General features: G+C 36.6%; 1 long non-coding RNA gene across 1 annotated transcript in view; it reads left to right on the top strand.

Moving 5' to 3' along the window:
• The window catches only part of LOC116422208, a 51,404-nt gene extending 44,090 nt beyond the window's left edge, over positions 1–7,314 (top strand). Inside the window, exon 3 of the long non-coding RNA XR_004232763.1 lies at positions 6,785–7,314. This is a non-coding gene — a long non-coding RNA (uncharacterized LOC116422208). The remainder of the gene's footprint in view (positions 1–6,784) is intronic.
• Positions 7,315–15,035: the final 7,721 nt, after the last annotated feature.

The raw sequence follows: 15,035 nt of genomic DNA, 5'->3' as shown, positions 1-15,035 counted from the left end.
CATTGGATAATGAAGTGATTTTGTTTCCTTGAATCCATGGTACCACTCATGTCTTGGGTTTGTAGACTATTCCAAATATCTTTGCTTGGAAGTTAAACAAGCCCACTAGAATCCATGTTATGGCTTGACTACTTCCTATCTGTCAATACAGGCAGGTTAATTTTTCACAGGAGTTCCCTTTGGGAGTTCCCCTATATCAGTAAAACCCCAGATCCAGGCCAAGCAAACAAACAAGCTTTTCCTCTTCAGACAAACCTGATGAAGAATCATAAGGAAAAAATTTTTGGAAATACTTTTAAAATATAAATTGATTTGAAACCAAAAAATCAGTGTCTTCATTGCTGAAGTCTCCATTTTCCTCCCCCATTTCCTCTTGGCCAGGATTGGGGAATTGTCATCAAAATGGTATTCAAGTATTTAAAGCTGGAAAGAAGGATTAGATTCATTTTACTTGCTTCCAATGTAGGAACCATGGGGGGGAGAGAGGAAGCAAGGGATGGGAAGAAGCATTTATTAAGTGGCTACTATGTACCAAACACTCTGCTAAACTCTTTAAAGGCAGGGAAGACCTTTTGCTTCTTTGTGTATCTCTAGTGCTTATTATTATATTAATTAAATGTTTTGTATTAATTGTGCTAATATAAAGAGGAAATTTAATATTATAATTATCAATCACATATAAAATATATTTAATATTATATTAATAAATATTTATTGATTAATTATTGCAAAAAATGTGTCAGAGATGATCTTATGGACATGCCCAGAGTTTCCTTTCCTGGTCTCGATTGACTTTGTGGGAGTTTCAGAGCTGGCTTTTTGCCATGTGTGCCTTAGGGGCAGGGGATTGCAGTTGGAGACGATGAAAAATCTCTTTATTGGCTTCATCGCTGAAAGCAAAGTCTCAGTGAACATTTAAAAAAGAGTGGCCCCATTCACTGCTCACTCCTTTTTTGGCAGCAAGTGTTTTTTCATACCATTTCCAGCTGCTTCCTAAGGGGTGCACTGGGGGAAGGGATGGCTTATTTTATCCCCCCCCCCATCCCCACCTCCCACTCTCTGTGTATTCACAAGCACTTGGTATCTAAAATTCTCTTTCCTAAGATTGAGCCATGGTTTGGGCCTTTTTATGTTTGTTTTTTCTTGATCCTAGGTGACCCAGTAGTACCTTTACCAACATCCATATGTCCAGGTTCAGAGGTGACATTATGAATTCAAAAGATCTGAGTCTTCTCAGATAGGTGATGAAAGGTAGCTAGGGGAGGAATATTTTTGGCACCTACCACAGTGTTCTTGGAGAAGTTGGCCACCAACAAGAGAATTAGCTAAATCTGGCCATTTTTTCCAGAAGCTATGTACCAGGAGTCGTTTGAAAATGAAGAACTGAGGTGAAATGTAAAATGCCTAATTGCTAGTCCTGCAAATGACTTCTTGTTATAGTGAGGTTCAAGTATCAGCCTCCCAGGAATTTGTAACTGTAGTTAAAATTAAATTGCTGGATCCTGTTTGAAGGTTGTTTTTGTTGAAGTATGTTTGTGAGTATTTTGTATTTAATATTCTTCTTGGGTATAAGAGATCAGTACCTATTTCCTACCTGATTTATGTAGTTTATTTATGTTTTTTGATTCCTTTCCTTTAAGGAAACCCTAGAGTAGTAATCTAAGCCATAAATAAAAATTTCCTGGGACACCAGGGAGGGAGTTTATTGAGCCAAAGAATATGACAGCAGGATACCTAGCCCCATCCTTTTCTCTTTTGAAGACAGACTCCTCTAAGACTGAACCTATTTCAAGTCATAGGCTTGGGCCCAGAATAGGAAGTAGACATATTAACACAGTCTTCTTGGGCCCAGCAATGATACCTTAATGTTAGAGACACAAATTTAGGCTCGATATCAGGAAAAAGCTTTTCAGCAATTAGACATGCCAAATAATGGAATGAACTACTTTTTAAGTGATGGATTCCTCTCAGTTTTCCCAGATGTAAAATGGGGATAATAATAGCACCTACCTTCCAGCATGTTGTGAAGGAACAAATGAAATAATATTTATAAAGCGCTTAGCATAGTGTCTGGCCCATAGTAAGCACCATGAAATAAAACACTGTCATCATCATCATCATTATCATCACCATTATCCTCATTATTATTATTACCATTACTTTTCCTTTGGCCTCAGTTTCTTCATCAGTCCCTTATAAAAGTCCCTTTCATCCTTCAGTCTAAAATCATCTGTTTTCATAGTCATTCTATGAAAGTCAATGAGGTTCCTTCTATCTCTGAGATTCTAAGATTCTCATTGTATAAACCAATTGGAAACACACACACACACACACATATATATATAGTATCTTAATATTAAGTGGCTATTCACAATTTGTCCAGTGGAATGACTAACAATGACTTAAGGAAAAACATTCTTTGCTTTCCAGATAATGAATTCAGGATTGAGACTTCCATAACAACTCTCCAGCAGACTCATAGAAATTAACTCAAGAGACATTGGTTTTTCTCGTACTTGTATCCAACATGTAGGAAACTGCTCCAACAAGAAGCTGGCTATTTAGCTGCTGAAGAAAGAAAAGATATTTTACTTCTGCTTGGGTTTGGTGGGAGTAGGGGGTGAAAGAGAAAAAAAAACCCTTTGTAAACCCCAAACACTTGAAAAAAAAAGACTAAGACCAAGAAGCAATTTAAGAAAGATTAACGGCAATTGTTCTGTTACCCTTGGCAACAGAATCGAGAAGCAGCCAATCAGCTGAGTTGATATATTGTTTTGACACACGTGCACGTATTTCTAACATAAATAGCAACAGAGACCTAATAACAGTAGGTTTTGAAGCTGGAAACTGATGTCATTTAAAAGATGTCAATCAATGAGAACCATGGAAAGTATTTTTTTTTCCTCTCTATCAAGCTGACATTAAGTATATGCTGCAAATGACTTCCTTAGGGATAGTCAAGTTCTGTTAGGCCATACAGAAGATGCTAAATCTATAATTACATTCCAGAGTCACAGAATGTGCTCTTTTGTGGGTTAGGGAAAAAACCCAACCACCCCAAACTTTGATACTTTGATCAAATGAAATCATAGTTTTACTGCAGCATCTCTTTCCCCCCCTCCCCCGCCTCCACCGCCCTAACAAAAAAAAAATAAAGCACTGAAGAATGAGTGAAACTAGACTAGCCTGTTGGTCCCCGACATAGATGCATTTCAGTAGTTTTTATGTCTGTTGAATTTATGTTCATTTGGTGCCAGGAAATCCTGCTATTTACATTTTGTAAGGGCTTCCAAAAAAGTAGCAGTGTCTTAGAACAATAGGTTTGGGCCACACATAGGAAAAAGGGTAATGAAACACAGACCCTTTATGTGCCTCCTGTTGCCCATGAATTAAGGCATGGTCTATCTCAGTAACACTGGGAATGGGGATAACTCGGGATCCCCCATGGGAGTTTGGCTAGAGCAGTCACTTGGTTTCCTTGGTGATTCCAGTCTGAGATATTCTACTTAGATGTTGGAGAAGAGGAAATTCTCTTTATGCATTTGCATTTGCCCTTTGCTTGGAAACTGTCTTGCTTTCCCCCCACGCACTCAATAATGGTCTGCCCTTGAAAGAGGAGTTAAATTCTTACCTCCTTCCTCCACAAATATTTCAAAATTGCTTAGCCCACCCTGATCTCTTTTTTTCTACCTTTGAATATATAGCACTGATAGATGGGCTACTCATTTTGATCTTATGCTTCGACAATTCTCATTTATTTTTTCCAAATTTAATATATAACTTTTACAAATATACAAATATATGCACATGTGTATATGTGTATATACACACACTAGACAGAGCTCATCTTTCCTTTCCAATTCTTCCCTCCTCTGAATTTCTCTATTTTTATCAAAGCCACCATCTTCTTCCAATTAAGGAGATTTTTGATTTTGATCTCATCCTTAACTTTCTCATTCTCACTCACCCAAATCCAATCTGTTGCCATATATTATTCTTTCTATATTCACAATGTATTTCACATAACTCTCTTTCTCCTGATTCAAACAATTACTACTCCAGTTTAAGACTTTCATCACTTTTTGTCTAGACTTCTGGTTGGATTCTCTTAACTTTTAACTCATTTTAATCCACCCTCCATTCAGATGCCAAAGTGATTTTCCTAAAATGCAATACCTTATCACTCTCCCCACTCAATAAACTCTGGTGGTTCCCTATTATCTCTAGGGCAAAATATAAAATTCTCTGTTTGACCCTTCACAAGCTCTCCATTTCCCAACTGTCTCCGGCCAAAGGTTGTTTTCCATTCTTAAAATCTTATCCTTTCTCCCTCCCCATCTTGAACTCAGGTTTTGTGATGACAATAGCAGTCCCTGCTCTACTATCCCACACTGTCTTTCTATGTTAACCATGCCAGTGTTCAATAGCCTTAAAAGCAACAGGACCTATAAAGCTTGCTTTCCATACATTTTCTCAGTTTAGGCTCAAAACATCTTTGAAGGCAGGTACAAGAGGTTTTGTCATCCAATTTTTTTTAAATAGAAAATTGAGGCTCATTGAGCCTCTTAGCTCCAGTGCTGCGTCCTATAATAGGTCTGTCCTGATTTTCCTAGTTCCTAGCCAAAGCTACTTTGCCTTTATTACCTATTTATATATCTGTGGACATCCTGATTTCCCCAAATTTTAATTGTTAGTACTGAAATTACTTTTTGTATTTATGTTTGTAAACACTGTTTCCTCAAACTAGAATGTCAGCTCCTTGAAAGCAGGGACTATTTCATTTTTGTCTCTGTAATCCCAGCCTTTAGTTCAGTTGCTTACACATTGTAGATGCTTAATAAATGCTGGTTAGCTTGAATTAGATTGTGATAATCACTAGTAAGGATCAGAGGTAGTATTTGAATCCTGATCTTTTCTGACTCCAAGTGTGGCACTTTATTGACTCATTCCCATTAGTACTTTAATGAAGTTCAGTTGCTAGAAATTCCATAAACTTCATGTATAGTGGGATTTGCCCAATTACACGGCCCCACTACATAGATTTATCGAGTCCTGAGGCTGGGAGTTTGGTTCATCAAAGGAACCCAACCATGTCTCAAGCTAGGTTTCAAATACTTGGGGCTTGGCACAGTCTCCAAATCCAAAATGCATTTTGCAGGGGCATTTTTCCCTTAATTGTTAAACACTTATGTATTTTCAGGGAAATGTAACCCACATGTTTATTATTTAATTTACATTTAACTGTGAAGTAAAACCCATTTCGTAAAATGTAATGTTGTAGGGGTTGGTGGGAAGTTGTTTCTTTCTTAGGAATAAGAAGTCTTGGTTCTGTCCAAACTAAACAAAATCCTGAGCTAACAGACCTGAATTTTGCATATGACACAGAATCTGTGAATTATGACGGACTTCCAAAGTTGGTTCAGTGATTGAATGCTATGTGTACCTTTGACCCTCTCGGGAGTTAAAAGGGTCTGATTCTGAAGATTTTCTGTGGCTAAACCTTCTTTCCCAAGTTGTGGGGCCTCTTTCTTATGCTCATCCAGTGAAGTGAATTCTGTCCCAGACCCAGCATCTTGTCAACATGGCGGGTTGGATTCTCTTGACGCAGACAGAGTGATTTTTTAATACCCCAAACTATTGTGTGTGGGTGAGGTCTCTTGGCAGCTAGTTCTGCTGCATGAGTTTCTCAAGAAGAGAGGTGGTCACCACCCTATTCTTCAGGAAGCTCAAAAGTTTTGTCATGTTGACCTATGTTTTATGAATTTGCCAAAGAGAACTTGGCCGTGGGGACACCAGTTTCTTGCTGAAGATGTCTTTGGCCAGAAGTAAATAAGCTGAGACCTCTTCCACTAAAAGCTGAGACCTCATTAAATGTTAAACAAGGGGGAGAGAGTGCAGGGTGAGAGCAATTAAATGTCATTTTTGTTTTTTTAATAAAAAGATCGCTGAATACCACCACAGGCAGAGCAATGAATGGTCTGAAACAGCTCTGTTCATGTGGACGTGAGTATTGCCTGGGAAATTATCCATCTCTCTGACAACAGAGAATGGCCTGAAGTGAACAAAGGTATTGAGAACACTTAAAGCAGAACATAAAATTGAAATGTGCATTTGACAGGGTGTTGTCTTATGTTTACAGATTTTCAGAGTGGCCAAATATAGGAATTCTAGAACCTGATATTTCAAGAAATAAAATCTTGGAAAAATGACATAGAGGGGGCATCTAGATGGTACAGTGGATAGAGCACCAGCCCTGAAGTCAGGAAGACCTGAATTCAAATCTGGTCTCAGACACTTAATGTTTCCTGGCTGTGTGACCCTAGTCATTTAACCCCAATTGCCTCAGCCAAAAAAGAAAGAAAGAAAGAAAGAAAGAAAGAAAGAAAGAAAGAAAGAAAGAAAGAAAGAAAGAAAGGAAGGAAGGAAGGAAGGAAGGAAGGAAGGAAGGAAGGAAGGAAGGAAGGAAGGAAGGAAGGAAGGAAGGAAGAAAGGAAGAAAGAAAAAAGGAAAGAAAGAAAGGAAGGAAGAAAGGAAGAAAATGGAATAGAGTCTGTCAAATGGTTATTCATAAAGGGTAGGTCTGAATACTCCCCTGCTCAAGATGTTTAGATGGCTCCCTTTGACTTCTGGGATAAAATGGAAACTTCTCTGTTTGTCCTGCATAACTTCACTCTTTCTGTCTTTCCAACCTGATTATATTTCATTATGTTCCTGCCAAACTGTTCTAATTACCCAGAATTCTATCTGTCTCTCATGAACTTTTCTTCCTTGCTTCTGCTTTCAGGAAGCCCTGGATCTCTTCAAGGTTCAGCTCAAATGACATTCCTTCATGAAGCCTCTCCCAAGTTTGCTAATAGTCAACGGTGAGGAACCACAGGAAAAAAAACTGTTATTTATTGTGTATGGATTTTGTATTGATATATTCAAGCAGATATTAGTTTCCTTCCTTCAGACTATAACGTCTTCAAGGATGGTAATTGTCTTCTTTTAATATTTGTGCACCTAACACCAGTGCTCACACACAGTAGGTTGCTTGAATGTTTGTTGAATTAAATTGAATTGCCTACTGTATGAAAGGCTTAGATTTTCAAGAATCAGAATTGTTTTTTTTCTAGAATTATAAAATAATAAAATCTTAGAGTTAGAAGAAACCAGAAACCATTTAGTCTAACTTGTATCTGATTAAGAACACCTCTCTATACAGTGGTTCTTAATCTGAGGTCTATGAACTCCTTCTGTGGATATATTTAAGAGTGGTGGTAGTTCATGAACTCGAATAGGAAAACATTACATTTTTATTATCACTCATTATCACTAATTTGAAATTTAGGATTTCTTTCAATTGCTTAAAAACATGATTCTGAGAAGGGGTCTATGAGCTTTATCAGACTGTTGTTCATGAGACAACAAATGTCAAGAACCTCTATCTAAACTGTTCCCAACAGTGGTCATCCAATCTTTGCTTAAGAGAAAAATCAAGTCAACCCTATTTCCTCCTGGAAACTTGGGTAACAGGATATTTTTGTTTATATTTAGTCACAATTTGCCTAGTTGGACCTTCTCTAAATTCTTCTTAGATCTGTCTTTGGGATACAAGCAAAATTAGTTTAATTTAATAGAAAGGCCCTTTGAGAAGATTCTGGACCACTTGAAATATAACATCAAGGAGATATACAACCGGAAGAAACAGCTTGTCTAATCCTGTAGCAGTAATGAAGGACCTTGGATGGGCAATCATGAGCTCCCCCTGAAATTTATAAGTAGGGACAGCAGTTTCTGTCTTTCACTAGTATAGAAACAGTTGAATTTAGCATTTAGAATTATTAGTTTAAATGGAGAGGTACTAAATGGAAATTGTGTTTCTTCTCTTTCAGTGGCCTTCTTCAGGTAAACTCTTTTCTTCTCCCTCTCTTTCTCGAGAAATATTATCTTGTTATCCCTTGATCACTACCACATAGCTTTGTACTATAAGTGCTTTTCCTGCCACTGGAAACTTAAATAAAATTGTCTTAAAACTTGATCTCAAAAAAGAAAAGAGTAAAAGGACATATATGCGCAAAATCATTTTTACTCTTTCTATTGGCAAAAAACCAGTGTCAACTAGAGCCTATTACAGCACAGTTGAGTTTTAACCTTATTGGGTAAATGTTTTGCTTAAACACACTTTACACTGTTCTTCTGTTAATTTGGGTTAATCGTATGGGTTAATCATGGCTGACATGAGATTTACCAACCCTTTTTATTATGATTTAGTCAAACTTTCATTTATGGTTCAATGTTAGTCACTGTTGTATCCCATGGGAGTGACCATTGATTAGACTCTATAGAGCTTAATTAATATTTAAGATGGTATCTATTTCAATATTCCAGATTTTGATGTTCTCCATTCTCCACTAAGTTTCTTCCAAACCTTTGCATCCCTCCTTAAATCTCTCTTTTAGCTTTTCTCTCTCTTTAGCTTTTCTCTCTCAGCGAAGAATCTTGCTTCATATACTACAGAAGACATTGAGGTCATTTGCCATGAGATCCTTCTTTTCCTTTATTTTTTCTCTTTTACCACTTTAGTGCTATTCTGTCACAATCTCTTCCTTCACTCCTGTCTCATAGTAGATAATAAATGTTTATTGATTGATTAACCTAATCAACACAAAGGGATTTGAATGATCTCTTCTACCATATGGATTCCCTCTTCTTTTTGGATGCTGTACTGTAACTATTCATAATGATTCATAAGACATTTCCATATTTGAGGATCATTTTTGATATGAATAATGAGATTTATTTCCATCATTTCACTTTTCACGGGATAGAATTATAGATTTAGAGTTAGAAAGGGCTCAAGGGATCATCTAATTCTATTTCCACTTATTTTATAGAAGAAGAAAATAAGACCCAGAGAAGTCAAGGGACTAGTCCAATGTCTTTAAGTACCAAGTGGAGTGGGTAAGATTTAAATCAAGATTACATGACTGGGTTCATCAGTTTTCAATATTGTAAGATTAAGATATATTCATGGAAGACATCTTAATGATGATGATGTGTTACTGTGAGTCTTGAAATACTACAGAGTCTAGAAAATTAAAGCTGGGAGTCACCCAAAAGGGACCAAAAGGTCCCAAAAGGACCAAAGGAGGGGAGCATGGGAATATGAGTGGGCCCTACTAGTGATGTGCTGCTTGCTCTCATGCAAGATATCATTAACAAGATGAGTGACAGAAGAAGAAGCTGGACCTGTCATGTGGATAACCAATAAAAAGCTCATAAGCTACATAGGCATCCATAACACCATCAAGAGTACTGGAGGTTAGTCTTTTAAATTTTGAGGGGTACCCCCAGTAGAAGATTTATGGGAATATATGGGCAAGAGTCACACAGAATAAGAAAGCACAGGTAGATTATGATTTGTACTGATAGTGAATAATATCGAGTAATATAGATTCTATCAAAGGAACAAAATATTCTGATTATGAAAACTATCTTGTGAAAATCATTTTTAAGTAAATGGTAAAAAAAAAAAAGCAATTTATTTGTCTTTCAATCTCTCACTGTCTCCATCTCTCTGTCAATCTTACTTTTTACAATCTCTTTCCTAATATTAAAAAATCATCTTTTAAACACCAGCATTCTTCCAGGGATGTTATGTGATTATTAATCATGGAGAACTTGATTTCATCATTGTGGGCAAATCAAAGGGCAATAGAGAGATACATGCTGGACACCAGTTGGCTGTAAGTCTATAAATTATGAATCAGGGTATGCTCTACATTAATAGATTGGCTTTCTAAGTTGGATGTTTCAGAAACTGATGAAATTAAAGTCCCAGGATCTGTTTCTCCCAAGAAATAAGAGAAATAGACACACACACACACACACACACAACACATACTCATACATGTATACACACGCACACATACACACACAGATTGAAAGAAATAAGTAAAGATAAAAATAGAAAAATAGAAATAATGATAGAGATAAAGTGATGGTGTTAGAAAGAAAAATTTAGTTAAAGACATAAAGATGGAAATAGAGATGGTGTCCATAACATTAGACTTAGACTCATAAAAATCAACATTCAGATCTAAAGTTACATAGTTATTAGCTGGGTGATCCTGGGCAAATCACTAAAATTCTCATTTCTTTGAACATCTCAAGTGTTTTCCAGGAATCCAGGAATAATCTGCAGAATAGGAACTGGGAATCTTGAGTGGGACATTAAGAAAAGAGTGGGTGCACATGGGCTTTCTTTGAGAGCCCACCAATTCCCAACTGCTATTTCAAATCTGTAGGATTTTTATAATGAATAAGTTAGATTTCTTTCCAACTTTCTAAGGAGAACAAGTTTAACGAGTTCCTTAAAAGTTTCTGTTTTTCCAGGGCAAATATGCTGGCTTACCACCTTTGGACTCTTCCCACATGCTGAAGTTTTTGTTAAAAAAAAGAAAAAAAAAGCTTTGCTTGGTAGCTTATTAATTCCTCTGAGAAAGAGACTTATCTCTGGATGTTATACTTTCACACTATCTACAAAGGTAGGACATTCATCTTAACTTTTGCATGCTACATAAAAGAAAGGGCTACGATAAGAATGCCTTAACTAGCCAGTCATATTACACAAAACCACCTCGGTTTGGTTTTTTTCCTAGCCGCCCACTAAATCCATGAGTAGGCCTATTAGAATTCAATATCCATTCATTTTTATTGTGTGATGGATAAAGCCTGTTTAATAATTCTTTGCATTTTTTTAAACCAAACTCCTTAGATGAGAGCTTTGGAGACTTTACAATAACATGTCAGAGGGTATTGTCTGCATTGCATAAGGGGGCAGGACGGGAATGGGGGGAACCCCCTTCCCACTTGGCTGCAGATGCAGTGACTCAGATGGGAATAAAAACCAGACTTTCTGGATTCCATGATTCTGGAGCTCTATCCACTAGGGGACACTGCCCCTCTCTGTAACTTCCATGGTCAGTGGTTCCTTTAATATCAGAGCACATTATTTTCCTGCCGTTTCTTTTTCCTGGACTAATTACCAACATCCTGGGCAGCCCAATCTCTTCATAATTTGGACAAGTACTGAGAAATATAGGGCAGAGATAAAAAAAAAACCAAACCAAATCTGACCTATATTTCGCTTTCAATTTTTACTTCTCGATACAATGGACTTACTCTTTAAAAAATGCAAATATTCTTTGTGAAACTTTCTTCTCAAAATCTATGAAAAATTCTGCCAGGTTTTTAGTCTGTGGAATCCCAACCTGACAGACCAGAGCTGAGTATAAAAGGAAAAAAAATCACTTCATCATTCTTCCATTCAATGCCCCTATGAATTCACCCTAGAGTCATGGGTTAGAAGCAGTGGCAAGGTAGAGAAACAAGGAGTATTGTTTTGAATCTCTCCTCCTCCTTTCTGCTAGCTGTGTGACCTTGAGCAAAATGCTTCATCTCTCTGGTCCCAATTTTTCCTATTTATGAAATGGGGAGAGTAATAGCACCTACCTCAACAAGATTACTTTGAGGATTAAAGTGATATTGAATATAAACTGCATACTGGTGAGTTTCTTATAATGTGTATGTACATATGCTCACACACACATTTTTAGAGAATAGCATTGGTTCTTTGGGATCATAGACTTTGGCTTGTAGGGGCCTTAGACACCAAGCAGTCCAATCCTCTTATTTCACAGATGGGGAAACTGAGGCTCAGAGAGGTTAAGTAGGTGCCTATGATGACATAGGAAGTGTCTAAGGCAGGATTTGAATGTAGGTTTTCTCCAAGTTCAGCACTCTATAAATCACTAAATACAATACAATCTAACCCTAATATCCCAAGCAATAAAATCTGGAAAATGATATTGAATTACCTTTCTCATGAAAGTTTTTTGTGTCGAAGAAAGGAATTCCCTTTCTCTACTTGAGTTACAAAATCAAGTAATCTCAAACTTTTGGATTTCAGTGACCATCTACTTTCAAACTGTCCCTGAAAAAGGGACCCTTTTCAAACAAGTCCAACAAACAGTCCTCCTTATTTTGAAGAACTGTAAGAAGGGGGAAACCCACTCTTTCCTGGGGCAGCCCATCCCACTTTTGAAAAGGCTCTCATTTCTAGGAAGTTTTTCCTTATGTAATACATACATCTGTCTTTATAACTCCAAACCCTTGGTCCTGGTCCTGTCAATCTGAGGTCAAACAATAGAGTCCTTTTTACACATGACTGGTTTCAAATATTTGAACACTTACACTCCCTCCTCCACAAGTCTTCTCTTTTCCAGGCTAAGGATTTTTGGTTCCTTTACTCAGTCTCCATCTAAAATGGACTTAAGACTCTTTATTATTCTTTCTGTCCTCTGGAATCTTTCCAAATATTTAATGTCATTTCTAAAATATGGTGCCTAGAACAGAACATAATGCTCAAGCAAGTGGGACCATCACCTTCTTGTTTCTTAGACAGGGTGACTCCTTTGATTTGGCCTACACTCCTTTGGATTGTTTTGCAATAGCAAGAGTCCTAATTCACACTGACACTGGAATCTATCTCAAAGGGCAGACCTTTTCAGATAAACCAAACCTTCCCTATTATGTTTTTAAAAACTGATTTTTAAGATCCAACTGTGGGTGGGGCATTACACTATGATCTTGAGGTCTGTCTGTTTTTTTGCCTTTGCACAGCCCCTAGCACAGTACCTGGAACATATTAGATGCTTAATAAATGTATTTCTCTCTGTTACATTTTATCTTATTAAGTTCAGCTCAGTTTTTTGATCTGTTGAACCTTTTTCAATCCTGACTTTGTCAATTCTTATGCTAGCTATCCCTTCCAAATTATTAAGTTTTGGGTCCATTTAGGGGGCCAAGATACTTACATTTTTTTCAGTACTCACACATAGATATTGTGCTGTATGCTTTTTCTAACTGTTTGTTTCACTGAATTTCATGCTTAATTTTTGTGTTTACTTTCAGTTTGCAAAATTTATTTGAAACTACAATCCTATTATCTAATGGTTTGTCTTCTATGGTATAATTTTGGTGTCATTCCTGGCTTTAATAAAAGTCTTCCAGCTTTCATCCTTTAGAAAGGAAAGAAAGAAATGAATACTAAGCACCTACCATGTGTCAGGCACTGTGCAAAACACTTTACAAATATTATCTCATTTGATCTTCATAACAATTCTGAAAGGCAGATACTATTATTATTTACAATCACTTTTGAGTAAACTGAGGCAGATAGAAGTTTAGTGACTTTTCAGGTTTGTGCAACTAATAAGTATTGAAAACTAAAGTTGAAATTAGTTGTTCTTGACCTCAGACCTAGAGCTCTATCGAGTATAACACCGTGGTTATGAAAGCATTCAGTATTTTTGGACCAAGGATTTGTCCCTGGAAAATGGCATTTATTAGGTTTTTTTTTTAGTTGGGGACTTTGACACAATCCATTCAATCATTAAGAATTTATTGAGCATTTACTTGTAAGATTCTTTCCAACTTGATCAACAGAAATGTAGTTCAAACTTCAGATTTTACTTTAGTAACACCACCATCTTAATTCACATCACCCCTTGGTCCTTTAGGTTTTTCCTTTGCTTTCCAAAGGACGTTGTAATTCAGACAAGTGTGGTACCCTAAATGGCAGATGTTTGCAGGGGAGGAAGGGACGTTTCCCTTCTGCAGACTCAGTATTTTGTAGTGGAAAGAATAATATACTCAGAATCAGAAAGACAGGGTTCAAATTTTGCTTTAGCTACTTATTGTGTAGTTCTAAACAAGTCACAACTTTTCTAAACCTCAATTTCCCCATTGACAAAATGAGGCAGTTGGACTTGTTGGTGTCTCAGATCCCTTCCATGTGACATCTATGATTCATGTGAAATATGGACACTCAGATTCTTATATCTCAGAGATATAGCAGGATACTTTACTATCCCATAAACAGAAGAAATTTCATGGTGTTTTCAGAAAAATCTATTTTTTTTAAAGACAAATTTTCTTTACTCACTCCATTATATGGCACTACTATCACAGTTTAGAATTTCTCCCTGAAGTGAAGGGTTTGGGGATGGGATAATGGGTAGAGAGAAAAAAAAAAAACAGAAGTATAAAAACCAATGCTTTTATTTCTGCAGTTATCAGTAAATATTAGCTCTTTCCTTTGTTTCTCCAATACACTATCTCTTTGCCTGCTCTTTTGTTCCTTTTCCAAATTAGAATTCCTTATCCATTACTTTCTACCAATTCCACTCCTACAGAATGTAACGTCCTTAAGTCAAGGACTGTTTATCATTTGGCTAGCTTAAATGTGTTTTGAATACATCTGGATATACTTATGTACCTATAAGTTGTTTTTTTCCATGGTATGTTAGTTTCTTGAAGGCAAAGTCTGATTAATTTTTGTCTTTGTATTCATCCAGCTTAGCACAGTACTTGGCATGTAGTAGAGCCTTAATGCTTATTAAATGAATGAATAATCACTTCTTTCAAGATATAATTTGATTAACCAACTTCTTTATAATCCCCCCCTGAGTAACTTCTCACCATCCAAACTTCTCCTGTGTTCCAAACCTTCCTAAGAATGAGCCTAGTTTGTATGACATTTTCATCTGATTCAGAGGTATGGTTTTGAAATTGCTCATTAATAATCAGAGAAAATAAAGCAACTCTGAAGTTCTACCTATACGTATCAGATTGAGAAAGATGACAAAAGAAGAAAATGACAAATGTTGAAAGAATTATGGGAAAACAGGCACACCAATGCATTGATGATGGATCTGTGAATTAGTGCACAGTCATTCTGGAAATCAATTTTGAACTAAGCCCTCACATTTACTAAGCTATATGGATACCTGTTGACTCAGTTATATCATTATTAGTGCTATTCATCTAAATAGATCCAAGAGAAAGGAAAAGAACTCATAAGTACAAAAATATTTATAGCAGCATGTTTTGTAATAATAAAAAATTGGAAGTGACAGCAGTGCCCATCTGTTGGGGAGTAAATCAATAATTGTGGTATATGAACAAAAAGGGATATAAACTGGAAAGAT

This window comes from Sarcophilus harrisii, chromosome 3 (genome assembly GCF_902635505.1).
Source record: "Sarcophilus harrisii chromosome 3, mSarHar1.11, whole genome shotgun sequence".
In the NCBI taxonomy this organism is placed as follows: Eukaryota; Metazoa; Chordata; class Mammalia; order Dasyuromorphia; family Dasyuridae; genus Sarcophilus; species Sarcophilus harrisii.
The sequence above is the reverse complement of the archived record's forward strand: the minus strand, read 5'-3'. Positions and strand labels throughout refer to the sequence as shown.